This window comes from Leopardus geoffroyi, chromosome X (assembly GCF_018350155.1).
Source record: "Leopardus geoffroyi isolate Oge1 chromosome X, O.geoffroyi_Oge1_pat1.0, whole genome shotgun sequence".
Taxonomy (NCBI): Eukaryota; Metazoa; Chordata; class Mammalia; order Carnivora; family Felidae; genus Leopardus; species Leopardus geoffroyi.
The window spans coordinates 106266972-106284746 of record NC_059343.1 but is presented as its reverse complement, the minus strand read 5'-3'; positions in this window follow the sequence as shown (position 1 = coordinate 106284746).

Genomic DNA, 17775 nt, shown 5'->3' with positions numbered 1-17775 from the left:
CTCTGTATTACTTATTTCACTTAGCACAACACTCTCCAGTTCCATCCACATTGCTACAAAAGGTCACATTTCATTCTTTCTCATTGCCAAGTAGTATTCCATTGTGTATATAAACCACAATTTCTTTATCCATTCATCAGTTGATGGACATTTAGCCTCTTTCCATAATTTGGCTATTGTTGAAAGTGCCGCTATAAACATTGGGGTGCAAGTGCCCCTATGCATCAACACTCTTGTATCTCTTGGGTAAATACCTAGCAGTGTTATTGCTGAGTCATGGGGTAGATCTATTTTTAAATTTTGAGGAACCTCCACACTGTTTTCCAGAGCGACTGCACCAGTTTGCATTCCCACCAACAGTGCAGTGCAAGAAGGTTCCCATTTCTCCACAACTTCTCCAGCATCTATAGTCTCCTGATTTGTACATTTTAGCCACTCTGACCAGTGTGAGGTGGTATCTCAGTGTGGTTTTCATTTGTATTTCCCTGATGAGGAGTGATGTTGAGCATCATTTCATGTGCCTGTTGGCCATCTGGATGTCTTCTGTAGACAAGACTCTATTCATGTCTTCTGCCCATTTCTTTACAGGATTATTTGTTTTTTCGGTGTGGAGTTTGGTGATTTCTTTATAGGTTTTGGACACTAGCCCTTTGTCTGATATGTCATTTGCAAATATCTTTTCCCATTCTGTTGTTTGCCTTTTAGTTTTATTGATTGTTTCCTTTGAAGTGCAGAAGCTTTTTATCTTGGTGATGTCCCAAAAGTTAATTTTTGCTTTCAACTCCCTTCCTTTTGGAGATGTGTCAAGTAAGAAATTGCTACGGCTGAGGTCAGAGAGGTTCTCTCTGCTTTCTCCTCTAGGGTTCGGATATTTTCCTGTCTCACATTCAGGTCCTTTATCCATCTTGAGTTTATTGTTGTGAATGCTGTTAGAAAGAGGTCTAGTTTCATTCTTCTGAATGTTGCTATCCAGTTCTCCCAGCACCATTTGTTAGAGACTGTATTTTTTCCATTGGATATTCTTTCCTGCTTTCTCAAAGATTAGTTGGCCATACATTTGTGGGTCCAATTCTTGACTCTCTATTCTATTCCATTAGTCTACGTGTCTGCTTTTGTGCCAATACCATGCTTTCTTGATGATTACAGCTCTGTAGTAGAGGCTAAAGTCTGGGATTGTGATGCCTCCTGCTTTGGTCTTCTTCTTCAAAATTACTTTGAGTATTCAGGGCCTTTTGTGGTTCCATACAAACTTTAGGATTGCTTCTTCTAGCTTCGAGAAGAATGCTGGTGCAGTTTTGATTAGGATTGCATTGAATGTGTAGATAGCTTTGGGTAGTATTGACATTTTAACAATATATATTCTTCTAATCCATGAGCACAGAATGTTTTTCCATTTCTTTGTATCTTCTTCAATTTCCTTCATAAGCTTTCTATACTTTTCAGCATACAGATCTCTGACATCATTGGTTAGGTTTATTCCAAGGTATTTTATGATTCTTGGTGCAATTATGAATGGGATCAGTTTCTTTATTTGCCTTTCTGTTGCTTCATTGTTAGTGTATAAGAATGCAACTGAGTTCTGTACATTAATTTTTTATTCTACCACTTTGCTGAATTCATGTATCAGTTCTAGTAGACTTTTGGTGGAGCCTATCGGGTTTTCCATGTTTAATATTATGTCATCTGCAAGAAGTGAAAGCTTGACTTAATCTCTGCCAATTTTGATGCCTTTGATTTCCTTTTGTTGTCTGATTGTTGATGCTAGAACTTCCAACACTATGTTAAAGAACAGTAGTGAGAGTGGACATCCTTGTCGTGTTCCTGATCTCAGGGAGAAAGCTCTCAGTTTCTCCCCATTGAGGATGATATTAGTGTTGGGTCATTCATATATGGCTTTTATGATCTCGAGGTATGCTCCTTCTATCCCTACTTTCTTGACGGTTTTCCTCAAGAAAGGATGTTGTATTTTGTCAAATGCTTTCTCTGCATCTATTGAGAGGATCATATGGTTCTCATCTTTTCTTTCATTAATGTGATGTATCACATTGATTAATTTGTGAATATTGAGCCAGCCCTGCATCCCAGGAATGAATCCCACTTGATCATGGTCAATAATTCTATTTATATTCTGTTGAATTCGATTTGCTGGTATCTTGTTGAGAATTTTTGCATCCATATTCATCAGGGATATTGGCCTGTAGTTCTCTTTTTTTGCTGAGTCTCTGTCTACTTTGGGAATCAAAGTAATGCTGGCTTCATGGAATGAGTCTGGAAGTTTTCCTTCCCTTTCTATTTTTTGGAATAGCGTAAGAAGGATAGGTATTATCTCTGCTTTAAATGTCTGGTAGAATTCCCCAGTGAGGCCATCTGGTCCTGGACTCTTATTTGTTGGGAGATTTTTGATAACTGATTCAATTTCTTCGCTGGTTATGGGTCTGTTCAAGTTTTCTATTTCTTCCTGTTTGAGTTTTGGAAGTGTGTGGGTGCTTAGGAATTTCTCCATTTCTTCCATGTTGTCTAGTTTGTTGGCATATAATTTTTCATAGTATCTCCTGATAATTGCTTGTATTTCTAAAGGATTGGGTATAATAATTCCATTTTCATTCATGATTTCATCTATTTGGGTCATCTCCCTTTTCTTTTTGAGAAGCCTGGCTAGAGGTTTATCAATTTTATTTTTTTCAAAAAAAAAAAAAAAAAAAAACAACTCTTCGTTTCATTGATCGTATCTACAGTTTTTTGAGGCTTGTTAGATTCTATGGTTTTTTCTGCTCTGATCTTTATTTTTTCTCTTCTTCTGCTGGGTTTGTGGTGTCTTTGCTGTTCCACTTCTATTTCCTTTAGGTGTGCTGTTAGATTTTGTATTTGGGATTTTTCTTGTTTCTTGAGATAGGCCTGGATTGCAATGTATTTTCCTCTCAGGACTGCCTTTGCTGTATCCCAACGTGTTTGGATTGTTGTATTTTTATTTTCGTTTGTTACCATATATTTTTTAATTTCTTCTCTAATTGTCTGGTTGACCCACTCATTCTTTAGTAGGGTGTTCTTTAACCTCCATGCTTTTGGAGTTTTCCAGACTTTTTCCTGTGGTTGATTTCAAGTTTCATAGCATTGAGGTCTGAAAGTGTGCATGGTATGATCTCACTTCTTTTATACTTATGACGGGCTGTTTTGTGACCCAGTATGTGATGAATCTTGGAGAATGTTTCATGTACAGTCGAGAAGAAAGTATATTCTGTTGCTTTGGGATGCAGAATTCTAAATATATCTGTCAAATCCATCTGGCCCAATGTATCATTCAGGGTCGTTGTTGCTTTATTGATCCTGTGTCTAGATGATCTATCCATTGTTGTAAGTGGGGTACTAAATTCCCCTGCAATTACCACATTCTTATAAATAAGGTTGCTTATGTTTGTGAGTAATTGTTTCATATATTTGGGGGCTCCAATATTCAGTTCATAGCAATTTATAATTGTTAGCTCTTCCTGATGAATATACCCTGTAATTGATTTATAATGCCCTTCTTCATCTCTTGTTACAGCCTTTAATTTAACGTCTAGTATGTCTATGAACAAATCAGGAGACTCTAGATGCTGGAGAAGATGTAGAGAAACAGGAACTGTCTTGCACTGTTGGTGGAAATGCAAACTGGTGCAGCCACTCTGGAAAACAGTGTGGAGGTTCTTCAAAAAATTAAAAATAAAACTACTGTATGACCCAGCAGTAGCACTGCTAGGAATTTACCCATCAGATACATTAGTGCTGATACATAGGGACACTTGCACCCCAATGTTTATAGCAGCACTTTCAACAATAGCCAAATTATGGAAAGAGGTTAAATATCCATCAACTGATGAATGTATAAAGAAATTGTGGTTTATATACACAATGAAATACTACGTGGCACTGAGAAAGAATGAAATGTGGCCTTTTGTAGCAACGTGGATGGAACTGGAGAGTGTTATGCTAAGTGAAATAAGTAATACAGAGAAAGACATATACCATATGTTTTCACTCTTATGTGGATCCTGAGAAACTTAACAGAAGACCATGGAGGAGGGGACAGGAAAAAAAAAGACAGGGAGGAAGCCAAACCATAAGAGACTCTTAAAAACTGAGAATAAACTGAGGGTTGATGGGGGTTGGGAGGGAGGGGAAAGTGGGTGATGGGCATTGAGAAGGGCACCTGTTGGGATGAACACTGGGTGTTGTATGGAAACCAATTTGACAATAAATTTCACATTAAATAAATAAATAAATAAATAAATAAATAAATAAATAAGTCTAGTTTCTCTGATATAAGTATGGCTACTCCAGCTTTCTTTTTGGTTCCAGTAGCATGATAGGTAGTTCTCCATCCCCTCACTTTCAATCTGAAGGTGTCCTCAGGTCTACAATGAGTCTCTTGTAGGCAGCAAATAGATGGGTCTTGTTTTTTATCCATTCTGATACCCTATGTCTTTTTGTTGGAGCATTTAGTCCATTTATATTCAGTGTTATTATTGAAAGATATGGGTTTAGAGTCATTGTGATGTCTGTAGGTTTCATGCTTGTAGTCATGTCTCTGGTACTTTGTGGTCCTTGCAACATTTCACTCACAGAATCCCCCTTAGGATCTCTTGTAGGGCTCGTTTAGTGGTGGTGAATTCCTTCCGTTTCTGTTTGTTTGGGAAGACCTTTATCTTTCCTTCTATTCTGAATGTCAGACTTGCTGGATAAAGGATTCTCAGCTGCATATTTTTTTCTGTGCATCACATTAAAGATTTCCTGCCATTCCTTTTCTGGCCTGCCAAATTTCAGTAGACAGGTCTGCAACTAGTCTTATGGGTCTACCTTTGTAAGTTGGAGCCTGTTTATGTCTAGCTGCTTTCAGAATTTTCTCTTTATCCTTGTATTTTGCCAGTTTGACTATGCTATGTCATGCAGAAGATCGATTCAAGTTACGTCTGAAGGGAGTTCCTTGTGCCTCTTGGATTTCAATGCCTATTTCCTTCCCCAGATCAGGGAAGTTCTCAGCTATGATTTGTTCAAGTACACCTTCAGCCCGTTCCTCTCTCTCTTCTTCTGGAATTCCTGTGATATGGATATTGTTCCGTTTGATTGCATCACTTAGTTCTCTAATTCTCCCCTCATACTCCTGGATTTTTCTATTTCTCTTTTTCTCATCTTCCTCTTTTTCCATATTTTTATCTTCTAATTAACCTATTCTCTCCTATGCCTCTTCAATCCATGCTATGGCCGCCTCCATTTTATTTTGTGCCTCATTTATAGCATTTTTAGGTCCTCATGACTATTTCTTAGTCCCTTGATCTCTTTAGCAATAGATTCTCTGCTATCTTCTATACTTTTTTCAAGCCCAGTGATTAATTTTATGACTATTGTTCTAAATTCTTGTTCTGTTATATTGCTTAAATCAGATTTGATCAATTCATTAGCTGTTGCTACTTCCTGGAGTTTCTTTTGAGGAGAATTCTTCCATTTTGTCACTTTGGGTCATCCCTGTGGTAGCTCCAAACTGCAGGGCACTTCCCCAAACCATGTCTGGAGTAACTTGTGTTGGTGGATGGGGCCGCAGTCAGACCTGATGTCTGCCCCCAGCCCACCACTGGGGCCACAGTCAGACTGGTGTGTACCTTATCTTCCTCTCTCCCAGGGGCAGGACTCGCTGTGGAGTGGTGGGGCCCCTGTCTGGGCTACTTGCACACTGCCAGGCTTGTGGTGCTGCATGGGATCTGGCCAAAAGTGTATTAGCTGGGGTGGATCCATAATGTTGACAGGGGTGGGAGGTGCAGGCTTAGCTCACTGTGCTGTTGGTGGTCCCCTGGGTGGGGCTTTTCAGCCCTGGGAGGGAGGCAGGCTCATCATAGTGATGGATCCACAGAAGCACTGCCTTGGGCATTTGGGTGATGCAAGCAAGTTCAGTGAAGGGAACCAGTTCCCTTTGGAATTTTGGCTGGGGATGGGAGAGGGAAATGGCACTTGCCAGCACTTTTGTTCCCCTGCCAAACTCTGTCCTCCCAGGGTGCTTACAACTCTCCCTCCCAGTGTCCTCTCTCCTTCCCTGCTCCCCGAGAGCAGAGCTGTTGACTTTTAACATTCTAGATGTTAAGTTCCGCTGGCTGTCAGAACTCATGGTGTCTGGCCCCTCCGCTTTTGCAAGCCAGACTTTGGGGGCTCTGCCTTGCCAGGCAGGCTGCCCTTCCACTGCCCCAGCTCCCTCCCACCAGTCCGTGTAGCATGCACCACCTGTCCTCCCTTCCTTCCCTCTTCCATGGGCCTCTTGTATATGCTTAGCTCCAGAGAGTCCATTATACTAGTCTTCTGGCAGTTTTATGGGTTATTTAGGCAGATGTGGGTTGAATCTAAGCGATCAGCAGGACGAGGTGAGCCCAGCATCCTCCTATGCCACCATCTTCCAACAAACCAAACTTATAAGTTCTTTATATATTTTTGATACTAAGTCTCAGATATGTCATTTGCAAATATCTTCTCTCATTCAGTATGTTGCCTTTTAGATTTATTGATCATTTCCTTTGCTGTGCCAAAGGTTTTTATTTTGATATGGTTCCAATAGTTTAATTTTTCTGTTATTTCACTTGTCTCAGGAGACATATTTACAAAAAATGTTGCTATGACTGATGTCAGAGAACTTACTGCTGTGCTCTCTTCTAAGATCTTATGGTTTTATGACTCACATTTAGGTGTTTAATCCATTTTTGGTTTGTTTTTGTGTATGGTGTGAAAATGTGGTCCAGTTTAATTCCTTTGCATATAGCTGACCACTTTTCCCAACATGATTTGTTAAAGAGACTGTATTTTTCTCATTGGATATTCTTTACTGCTTTGTCAAAAATTAATTGGCCATATAATCATGGGTTTATTTCTGTTTTTTTTTTTGTTTTTGTTTTTGTTTTTAGTCTGTTCCATTTATCTGTGTGTCTCTTTTTGTACCAGTACCATACTCTATTGAAAACTACAACTTTGAATATGACTTGAAGTCTGGAAATATGATACCTCCAGTTTTGTTTCTTATTTTTCAAAATTGCTTTCACTATTCCGGATCTTTTGTGGTTCTATACAAATTTTAGGATGGTTTGTTCCAGTTCTGTGAAAAACCATGTTGGATTTTTGATAGGGATTGCCTTAAATGTGTACATTGTTTTGGGTAGTATAGACATATTAGCAATGTTTGCTTTTCTAATTCATGAGTGGGGAATGTTTTCCTATATATTTGTGTCATCTTCAATTTCTTTCATCAGTGTTTTATAGTTTTCAGAGTACAGGTCTTTTACCTCTTTGGTTGGGTTTATTCCTAGGTATCTCTTTATTTTTGGTGCAGTTGTAAATGGTATTGATTTCTTAATTTCTTTTTATGTTGCTTCATTATTACTGCATAAGAATGCAACAGATTTCTGCACATTGATTTTGTATCCTGCAACTACTGAATTCATTTATCATTTCTAGTAGTTTTTTGGTGATGTCTTTAGGGTTTTCTATATATAGTATCATGTCAATGTTTTTCTGTATATAGTATGATGTCATCTGCAAATAGAGAAATTTTCCTTCTTCCTTGCCGATTTGGATGCTTTTTATTTCTTTTTGTTGTCTAATTGCTGTGGCTAGGACTTCCAGTACTATGTTGAATAAAAATGGTGAGAGTGGACATTCTTGTCTTGATCCTGACCTTAGAGGGAAAGCTCTCAGTTTTTCCCTGTTGAGTATGATATTCCCTGTGGGTCTTTCATATATGACCTACATTATGTTGAAGTATGTTCTCTCTAAAATTAGTTTGTTGAGGGCTTTTATCATGAGTGGATGAGCATGAGTGAACGCTTTTCTGCATTCATTGAAATGATTATAAGTTTTAAATCCTTTCTCTTATTGATATAATGTATCACAATGATTGATTTGCAAATATTTAATCACCCTTGCAACCCCAGAATAAATCCCACTTGATCATGATGAATCATATTTTAAATGTATTTTTGGATTGAGTTTCTGGTATTTAATGATGATTTTTCATCTATATTTATCAGAGAAAATGACCTGTAGTTCTTTTTTGTGGTGTCTTTGTCTGGTTTGGATATCAGGATAATACTGGCCTCATAGAATAAATTTGGAAGATTTCCACCTTCTTTTCTTTAACGTTTTTTCCTCTTCTTATATTTTTTTAGAATAGTTTGAGAAGAATAGGTATTAACTCTTCTTTAAATGTTTTGCATAATTCACCTTTGAAGTCATCTGGCCCCAGACGTGTTTGTTGGGTGTTTTTTGGTTACTGACTCAATCTTCTTGCTGATAATCAATCTGTTAAATTTTCTCTTTCTTTCTGATTTAGTTTTGGTAGGGTATATGTTTCTAGGCATTTATCCATTTCTTCTAGGTAGTCTAACTTGTTGGCACGTGATTTTTAATCATATTCTCTTAGAATTGTTTGTATTTATGTGGTGTTGGTTGTTATTTTTCTCCTTAATATGGTATTTTGTTTATTTGAATGCTTTCTATTTTGAGGAGTCTGGCTAGAAGATTTTCAAATTTGTTTATCTTTCCAAAGAACCACCAACTGATTTCATTGATCTTTTATACTGTTTCTTTTGTTTGTTTTTTGTTTTAGTTTCTATATCATTTATTTCTGCTCTAATTTTTATTATTTACTTGTTTCTGCTGGTTTTCTGTTTTGTTTGTTGTTATTTTTCTAACTCCTTTAGGTGTAAGATTATGTTCTTTTTTGAGATTTTTTTATGCTTCTTGAAGTAGGCCTGTATTGCTATAAACTTCCTTCATCAAGCCACTTGGGCTGCATCTCTAAGTTTTTGGACCATTGTATTTTAATTTTTGTTTGTCTCCATGTACTTTTTGATTCCTTCTTTGGTTTCTTGGTTGACACATTCATTGTTTGGTAGCCTGTTATTTAACCTACATGTATTTGTTGTCTTTCCAGATTTTTTTCTTGTAGTTTATTTCTACTTTCATAGCATTGTAGTCAGAAAAGATGCAGGTTATGACTTCAATGGTTTTGAATTTGTTGAGTCTTGTTTTGTGGCCTAATATGTGATGTTTTCTGGAGAATGTTTTATGTGTGCTTGAAAAGAATGTCTATTCTGCTGTTTTAGGATGAATGTTCTGTAAATGTCTCCTAAATACATCTGGTCCCATGTGTCATTCAAAGCCTTTGTTTCCTTGTTGATTTTCTGCTTACGTGATTTGTCCATTGATGTAAGTGAGGTGTTAAAGTCCCTTACTATTTTTGTATTATTTTCAATGAGTTCCTTTAGGTCTGTTATTGACTGTTTTACGTATTTGGGTGCTCCCAAGTTGGTTGCAAAATATTTACATTTGTTATATCTTCTTGTTTGATTGTCCCCTTTGTTATTATATAGTGCCCTTCTTTGTCTCTGGTTACAGTCTTTATTTTAAAGTTTATTTTGGCCAATACAAGTATTGCTACTCTCTATTTCTTTTGACATCCATTTGCATGATAGATGTTTCTCCATCCCTTTCTTTCATTCTGCATGTGTCTTTAGGTTTGACATGAGTCTCTTGTAGGCAGTTTATAGATGGTTTGTATTTTTTTAATCCACTTTGTCACCTTAAGTCTTTTGGTTGTAGTATTTAGTCCATTTACTTTCAAAGTAATTTTTGATAAATATTTATGTATTTCCATTTTGTTACTTGTTTTGTGGCTGTTTTGTAGTTTTTCTCTGTTCATTTTTTCTCTTTCCCTTGTTCATGGTTTGCTGCTTTTCTTTAGTGATATTCTTGGACTCCTCTCTCTTTATTCTTTGTATATCTGTTAGTGATTTTTGATTTATGGTTACCATTAGGTTTGTATATAACAGTTTTTGCATAAAGCTGTCTACATTAAGTCGATGGTCTCTTAAGTTCTAATCCATTCTTACTCCTCCCCCGACATTTTTGGTATATGGTGACATATTTTACATCCTTTAATTTTGTGAATCCCTTGACTGATTTTTTTAAGGAAATACTTATTTTTACTGCTTTTGTGTTTCCTTATTTTCATACTCTCACTTATGGTCTTTTGTTTCCACTGAAAGAGTCTTCTTTAATATTTATGATAGGGCAAGTTTAGTGATCATGAACCCCTTTGGGTTTTGTTTGTGTTAGAAAGTCTGTACCCTTCTATTATGAATGTTTGTCTTGCTGGACAGAGTATTCCTGGCTGCCCATTTTTCCCTTTCAGCACTTTGAATATATCATGACTCTCTCCTGTGGCCTGCACAGCTCCTGCTCAGAAATGTGATGATAGCCTCATAGAGTTTCCCTTGTATGTAACTATCTTCTTTTCTCTTGCTATTTTAAATTTTTTCTTTATCACTACTTTTTGCCATTTTGATTACTATGTGTCTTGGTGTCACCTGATTTGTTTGATTTATTTGGGAGATCTTTGTGCCTTCTGGATTTGGACATTTGTTTTCTCCCCCATATTAGAGAATTTTTCAGCTATTATTTCTACAAATTAATAGAATTAAATTATGCCCCCTTTTTTCTCTCTTTCCTACCTGTCATCTTTATCATGCAAATATTATGCTTGATGCAGTCATTGAGTTCCATAAGTCCATCTCATTTTGTTTAATTATTTTTTCTCTTATTTGTTCAGCTTGATTAGTTTCCATTACTCTGCCTTCTACTTTTTTTAAGATAAAGTATCCACATATATTGTCATATATCAAACAGCACACTATACTACACAAGGAATGAAGTATATCTATGTACTAGTGAAACAGTCTCCAGGAGAGATTAAGGAAAAAAAACACAATGAAGAGCAATAGCCACTACCATTTATACAAACAAGACACCTGCATATTCACATATGCTCATACATGCCTTGTCTGTTTCTGGAAGGATGCATAGGTTTGCTGAGGTACTAGAAAATCAAGGGTAGGAAGGGAACTTATTTTGCACTGTTTTCTTCTTGCTAGTGTTTGCATTTTTCTTACTATATCCACATTAATACTATGCTTTAAGAAATGCAATATTTCCTTATTATCTTGTACTGAACTCAAAAGAAGGATGGCAGTTTTTGAGGCAGCGTTGCTTTGAATTCCCACAAATTCTTTTGTACCTCTCTTCCCCAATTACATACTGTTGCAAACCTATTATTCTGTCTTCTAGTTCATTAATTTGTTTTCTGCTTCTTCCAGCCACTCCAGAAAGTGCATAGGTGGGCAGAGACATGGCACTTTAAGTTATGGGCACCAGTCCTCTTTGCAGGGAAGCACAGATGCTGTGGAGATCAGGGCCATCAGGGGCTGTTCTGTATAGTACATACAGGTAGAGGATGCAGTTTTAACATGGTTTATGCATCCTCTATGGGAAGTCAGAGGTGCAGTTTTACAAAGTTTGCATGGGTCTTCTTGGGGAGGGGATCTGCAGCACCAGGACTGAGGCAGGTCCGACTTGGGGGTGCAGTATGAGGAAGGTAGGTACTGAATGCTGGTGCTACACTGGTTCTCACAAGTGGTTGTGTGTCTATGATGATGGGTGGGAGAAGACAATCACACCTGCCATATCCTTTGCTCTTGAAGATTTCCATCAGCAAGCTCTGAGATTAGTAACTAAGTCTCCCTCCCATAAGCCTCAGGCAACTTTCAAACTACTGTTTCTATGCTGCATCTCTATGGGCTGTTTGCTGTGCTGTTTCTTTAAGGAGAGGCACTCAGCTACCAGTCACCATCTGGTCTTTCTCAGAGCCAAGCCTGATTATTTTTAAAGTTCCAGGCTTTAAGTCTCACTCGTAGTAAGCACTTACTCAATTAAGCCTCTCCGATTTTCAAAGTCAAGAGTTATAGGGATTTCTCTTCCCATTTTAGGCTCCTAGGTGTGTTAGTCTCTTTCTTGCCCCTCTCTGCACTCAGAGCTCCCACCCTTCAGTGTTCCAACCTGTGGGGTTAAGGTTCCCACCAATTCCTTAGCCTTCCTACCATCTTCAATGTGGGGTCTTCTCTACATTTAGTTGTAGAGTTTGTTTGGTCATTCTTTGGGTCCTTTTCTGATTTTTTTTCCCCCTCTGGTGCAAGTGTTATCTAGTTGTATCCATTGGACAAGGGGAGTTTAGGGCCCTCCTACTCCACCACCTTCCATGGAAGACCCTTTTTTGAAAAGTATATTTAATTTGATCCTGTAGTATATTTACTCATCTTTGATTGTTTTGAACTTTTTCAGGGTCAGTTATTGACTAGAGATTTTCCTGGTGGAGATTAATGGACTGATTTTTAGAGTTTCAGTAATTTTCCTGTTATCTAGAATCAAATATGTTTATGTGTTTGGACAGTAATTTTGATGTTAATTTTCTCCAACTGTTTCTGATGGTCCACAATATCTAGGATGGTTTACAATAGTCTCTCTTTTCCCATATGGACTGCTTTTGACAATTTAACTCTTCTGTGTATTTGTGTTGGCTTCCTCTTTCTAGAACCAAACTTTGTGGTTGGTGTTAAGGAAAAAGAATATTCAATGAGACTTGTTAAAGATGATAAGGCAGATTTTATTCAGTACTACCTAAATGGGTATAGGAACCACTGCAATGAAATTTTAGAGTGTAGGAGGGAGATTAGGTTCAACTCTCAATATAACATGAGCAACTGGGAATTTATAGCCAAGGATCAGAGTGGAGATTAGTGGATTGAAAATTACTAAAAGGAAACATTATAAGTAGGGGATATTCTGGCTACCACAACCAAATGGGATTCTTGATAAGGATAGGCTGATTTATCAGATATAACCCAAGAGATGGTATAGAATGAGGAACCAGATGAGATATCAAGGGTAGTCAGATATTCAAAGTGGGAGATTCTGATAAAACAGACTTAGCAGGGCTTTTGCCAATACCAAATTTTATAAGGAAGAACACAGGTGGGCCTAGGAAAAGTTTCAGGGTCCTGACTAAAGTTTGGTTAAGCAAATAATCTTTGCCATTGGAAAAATTATCATCTTATTTCTATTGTTCTATAAAATATTTTTGCTTTTATACCTCAAATGTGCTCCTAGATCTTGGAAAATATACATTACTACAGTTAATACTTGAGCAACACAGGAGTTAGGGGCATTTATCCCCCCACACAGTCAAAAATCCCTGTATAAATTTTGACTCTGCCAAAATAACTAATAGCCTACTGTTGACTGAAACCTTATTCATAACATAAACAGTCAATTAACACATAGTTTGTATGTTATATATATTATAGACAATATTCTAACAATAAGGTAAGCTGGAAAAAGAAATTGTTATTAAGGAAATCATAAGGGGGCACCTGGGTGGCTCAGTCGGTTAAGTGTCTGACTTCAGCTCAGGTCATGATCTCATAGTTCGTGGGTTTGAGCCCCATGTCAAGCTCTGTGCTGCCAGCTCAGAGCCTGGAACCTGCTTCAGATTCTGTGTTTCCCTCTCTCTTTCTACCCCTCCCCCACTTGTGTATGCATTCTCTCTCTCAAAAATAAATAAACAATAAAAAAGAAAATCATAAGGAAGAGAAAATACATTCACCTGACTGTGCTATATTTATTGAAACAAAAATCCACGTATAAATGGACCTACACAGTTCAAACCCATGTTGTTCAAGAGTCAACTGTATTTGTTTCTGGCATCAGCAGCCATGGGAATTTTTTCTACTTGACTTTTCCCACATCTCTGCTTCAGTTCTACTGCTTTTAGCAGCATTTTTAGATGTTTTGTATTTGTGTTCTCATATGTTTCCTTGTTCTTTCTGTTATTTCTTAGTTATATCTGAGAAAAGTAGAAAATCCATACTTTGTACTGCCATGTTCATGTTCAAATGGAAGTCATGTTATGTTTTAATATTTTTTAGTATTTTATTATTTTTTTCTTGGAATATATATATATATATTTATTGGAATATATAATTATACATAATTATATATATATAATTGTTGACAAGTATATATGCAATTTTTTAATTACCACTTTTTGTAGTATATTTTTCCAGTTTTTAAAGCATTTTTTATGGCTTTCAGCAAAGTTTGTAATGTTCCTATTAAAGGACAGCATCTTCCTTAATAAGCCCCACTCAACCCATGCTGGAGTTTTTTTACTATAGTTTTCTGATTGTAATTTCATTGTGTTGAATTAAAAATGTTTGTCTATCAATTTTGTATTATTTTTCCTCCTTTTTTGTGCAATCATGATTTGTGATATGCTGTCATTTAAATGTCAAAATTCCACAAGCTAAAACAGAAGAAATTCTGAATAATTTTTAGCTTGGTACTATTAGCAATATTGTCTTACCTTTCTGAGCAGCGAAACCAATACTGGAAAGGGAACTGATTCTTTTAACCAAATGATGGGGAGAGTTATATGAATGATAGTAATATAATACAGGAAATGTTACTTATGTCATGTTTATTTTCATAAACTAATTTCTACTTTTCAGGTTTTAAAACACATTATGAGACAACCTGAATTACTTTTTAAAGGTCACCATTTGCATTTGCTCTTTTAAGACTCATTCTTCTTATGTAAGATGAGCATGTTTCTGCCAAGCTTTGATTTTCTGTGACAAGCATGGTAGAACATTTTTGCTAATTAGACGAGCTTACATATTCCCCAATATTCTGTAATCCATTCCATTGATCTGAGACATTCCCTAATTGAATGAGTCCCCTAATTCTGAGCATAGAGAAGGAAAGTGATTTTACCATTTGAAAAGACTGAATCTTACACAATAGAGATAACACCATATATCTGCAAATTCCTTTCTAGAAAGCTTTAATAACTCTAAACATTAATAACTCTAAACTTTAATAACTCTAAACTCTAAAGTTTTAATTACTAAAACATCAAAAATAAAAATAAAAAACAGATCCAAAAGTGACTAAGTATAGAGATTGTGACTTCTTTTAAACTTGAGGAGCATTTTCTCTTGGCACTCATATATCCAACATTCATTAGTAAAAATTTTCATAGTTGAGAATTTAATATAATTTGGGCATGGGTTCATCAAAATTTTCACTCATTATGATACATGTAAACTTCTTATATTTTTATTAAAACTAATACTCTATCCTGAAGTTTATAATATTAAAATAGGTAGATGTACTCTACTGGGAAGAAATAAAATGAATTTTATGGAATTCCATAATTCAAAACTTTCACTAATCATCATTTGTATTAGTGAACATTTTATTAAATCGCATCTTGCTACTCTTGACAAGGGTGTTTGTATGTGTGTGCATCATACAGTTGGCAATTTTACCTTCATTGACACAGTTCAAGAGACAAGGATCATATAAGAAAACATCTTTTAGTGTAATATCAAGTTCAGGGTAATTTTGCATTTTTTGAAATTATTTATGTGAGAAGAAAATAATAAAAATATTATATATATGTTACATTTTGTTTATTTCTTATGGTACTTGATTTTTTTAAAATTTCCCAAAATAACTGGAACAGCAAAGTTGGTTTCATAAAGGCTCATCTGCATTTTCCTATACAATTTAGAGTAGGTTGCCTACTCAATGGTTACTCAATGGCTCACTCACTGACCCCCTAGGTGACCTTAGGCAAGTAATTTACCCTTCTGCACTGCCAATATCCCACCAGGGATAAGATTAATCATATTTGCCATGTATTTACCTCACAGTTGGGTTAGAGGGGTGATCATTGAAAGGTGCTTTTGGAAGCTAAATGAGGAATAAATGCCAATTATAATTCACACATTCTTTATGAGCTATTGGTAAAGTAATATAAACAGTTTCACCCATTTTAAGCCACTCAGAGGAAAAATGATTATGGATATAGCAGTGAACAGAATAAAAAAAATAGTCTTTGAATATAGCTTAAACCTTTGATATAATCCTCTGCAACAGTAAGTAAATTTTCTTCCTACATTGAATACTTTACTGTAAACTATTCAGGAAAAAAATAATCTGAATTACATGACATCAGAACAACTTCCTACAATATTCACTCAAAGATTATTTGCAAATTTTTAGTTTACATTTTCAAATAATTCATTCAAATTTGCCTGGTTTTTTAGATGAAGATTTTTCCTCAATCTTAAAGGAGTTCTGGGTGAATTTGAAGGTAATAGTATTTTTTTTAAATTTTTGTGTGTTTTTTCCCTTTCTTGAGCTTTTTATGAAAATAACCTCACCATGATTTTTCTATCAAAGGTCTGGACACTCTGAGTCTCAGAAATAAAATAAACATAAATATTATATTTAAAAAGTACTTACTCTTAAAACATTGCTTAATTCCCTAAGTAGTTATTATATAATAATTCAATATTGATAATTTATATACCTGAAATGTTTCTTATTTACTTAAAACTTAAGTGAAGGGTCTTGGATAAATAGGCTTTATTTTAAAGTAACTAAATAATCATTAACTGCTATCCTCATAATGAGTACCCTTCCACTTGTTTATTGGTTTATTTAGGATTTAAAGTAATTCATCCTATTTATGTCCCACTTCATTCTGAAATAGGAAGACTGAAGGACCCAATGAAAATAAGCTGCTTTTTCTTTTCTTTGCTCCTTTTCCTATTTCTATTCTTGTTAAGACCTACACTCTTGCCTTACACATGCCTTAATATATGTTCTCCTTGTAAGAGACAAGAATTTAATGATTTCTCTGAAGTTTTCCAGCACAGTAGACAGCATCTAGGGAATCACTGGATGAGAATGACCAGGTGAGTCCATCATGTGCATATTCCAGACAACTGGCACTAGACATCTTGATGCCAAGATCCCCTGACTCCAGGCAATAAATGACTTATTATTGACATCTGGACCCTGTCCTTCTTCTGACCAATTCCTTGATGATTGAGAGGACACATGCACTGAACCACAATTGTCAATAAAAACCTGGGACCCAAAGCAAAGAGTAGACTACTCTCTACTTTTTTTTCTTTTCCTATATTTTTTAAAAAATTTTATTTATTTTTGAGAGAGAGGGATGGGGAGCAGAGGAACAGAGAGAGAGAGAGATAGACTCCGAAGCAGGCTCCAGGCTCCAAGCTGTCAGCAACAGAGCCTGATGTGGGGCTCAAACTCATGAACCGTGAGATCATGACTTGAGCCAAAGTTGGATGCTTAACTGACTGAACCACCCAGGCATCCCTCCTTTTCTTTCTGAGTCTTGAAGATGCTCTCTCTGTATCTTCACTGTCTTTATATCTTCAATAAACTCCTATCTCACTTCCCACTGGCTGGCATTTGATTTTTACCCTGTGCAAGGCCACAGACCCTCCTGGCTAGTCCTGTGAGACTCCCTCTGGGTCCTCAGACCCAGTAAGCCTACATCAATCGCAAGCTTATCACAGTTAAAAAGCATATTAACACATATGGGAAAAGCAATCAAAGTTGAAAACATCTTAACACATATGGGAAGGTCCAGACTTGGAACATCAATAGCATATCGATTTTAAGCATTGACTACATATATTTTTCAATAGGGGACTCCCTAAGCATTAGGCTCTCAGGAGTATCAATTAATGCCCCCATTTTAATTTATTAAACAGTTTCCTAGCATTGTGACTCACTTTACTTTCAAAATGTGTAATTGTTTCTAAGGAGATGTATACTAGCAGGAAGAACTTGGTCAAGTTGTTCTAACTCCTGGGGCTTGCTCTGATCTTGGACTTTCTTTAAATACAAAGATCTTTATTGATGCTAGTTAGCAATATTTTCCCCTTCTTTGTTCATTTATAATTTTTAAACACTACTTGACAATTTTTTTAGAAACTATGTGAACTTTAATGGACAAACCTACTATGCTAGAAAACTTTGTAGTAAAAC